Consider the following 1,613-nt stretch of genomic DNA (forward strand, 5'->3'; position numbering starts at 1 on the left):
TTGTGAATAATAATAATACAAAAACCCCCCACCTGGTACATAGAAGGTACTCACTAGATGGCAGCCATGGTGTCAGTGACAAAAGGCTCTTGGGGTGGTCTCTTTCCTCTCTAAGCCTCCACTTCCTAACCTGAGGAATGATGACCAGGATAGCACAGCTCCCAAGGACTGACCATGCAGCGAATATCTGGTGATGGAGGGCCGGGGGGTGCTTTGAAAACTAAAATGCTCCCCAGAGACCCCAGTCGATTAGCCATCCTGACCTCATGTAAGACTCATCACTTATCCCCTCCACACGCAACCCCCTGAGACCCTGAGAGTGTCCTTTGTTTGCTTTTGGGGTCCAGGAATCCCCTGTAAACTGTGACAAAATGCTCTGCATATGTACCTTTGTAACTTTCCCTGGTTAAATGTTCAGTCATTTTCAGATTCTCAAAGAGGGTCTGCAACCTTTAAAAAAAAAAAAAAAAAGGAAGAGGGAGGGTACAGCTCTGTGGTAGAGTGTACACTTAGCATGCACAAGTTCCGGGGTTCGATCCCCAGTACCTCCAATGAAAAAATAAACCTAATTACCTCCCGCTCCCCACCAAAAAAGATTTTTTTAAATGTGTAATCCCTGGAACGACCTGCCTCCCACATCTCCAGTTGCAGCCAGCCCCAGAGGCCAGCCTAGAGATCACCCCTGGCTGTGCCCCAAGACAAGACTGGGAGGCAGGGTGCAAAATGCTGGCTTCCGTGAGCCACAAGAGCAGGGCTGGATGCAAGAGAAGAGGAAGGGGAGCGAGGAGGCTCCGGAGCACCAGAGGCCAGGGAGAAGCCCAGAGCTGTGCTGGAGATGATTCGCACCTGCTCCTGAGAGCCAGTGGTTGTACATCTCTCCCCAGTTCCAGTTCTGAAGCAGCTTAACAACAGCTTTCCTGGGTGTTTACAGTGGAAATCAGCAAATGCTACATATAGGAATTTGTCTTTTATTTTGTCCTTAATCTTTTGCAGGGGAGATAATTAGGTTTATTTATTTATTTAATGGAGGCACTGGGGATTGAACCCAGGACCTCGTGCATGTTAAGCAGGCACTCTACCACTGAGCTATACCCTCCATCTTTGTCTTTTTTTTCTCCCAAAAATCTGGTTGTTAAACATTTTACCAGCACACCACTAGAAAAGCCCCACCTTGGAGACAAGCTACATCTCCCAGAGCTTTGCAAGGAAGCCCCGACAAGTGTCCCCATGCAGGAAGCCTGTGCCCAAGATTCATTCTGTGAATATTTACCAGGACTCAGTTTAGGCAGCTCTGATACCCACTGGGCTTGGAACAGAGGGGATGTCCCATCCCCAACTCATCATCTTTCCAGAAGGACCTCAGCCCCAGCCCTGCTGGCAGCAGAGGGTCAGTGGGGGCCCTTCAGGCACCAGGGGGACTCAGGCAGGGCTGGTCCTCCCAGCATGCAGGGATGGTTCCACCTGGGAGGCGCAGTGCTCTGGGTCAGTCTCCCTTCATCGCTCTGTGGAGCCTCTGCTCACTTCCCGCAGCTCCTCCTGGCATGGATTCCCACCCTGGGAAGTCAGACAGTCTGGGTCCAGTGGGTCTTGCTCCTTCCTGGTCACTCACATTT

General features: G+C 50.8%; 1 non-coding gene across 1 annotated transcript; it reads right to left on the reverse strand.

Annotated features, from left to right (window-relative positions):
- Positions 1-1,024: 1,024 nt before the first annotated feature.
- TRNAV-AAC lies at positions 1,025-1,096 on the reverse strand. The gene has a single exon. It is a non-coding gene; the product is annotated as a tRNA-Val (tRNA).
- Positions 1,097-1,613: the final 517 nt, after the last annotated feature.

The sequence above is a fragment of the Camelus ferus genome, chromosome 13 (genome assembly GCF_009834535.1).
Source record: "Camelus ferus isolate YT-003-E chromosome 13, BCGSAC_Cfer_1.0, whole genome shotgun sequence".
Classification (NCBI taxonomy): domain Eukaryota; kingdom Metazoa; phylum Chordata; class Mammalia; order Artiodactyla; family Camelidae; genus Camelus; species Camelus ferus.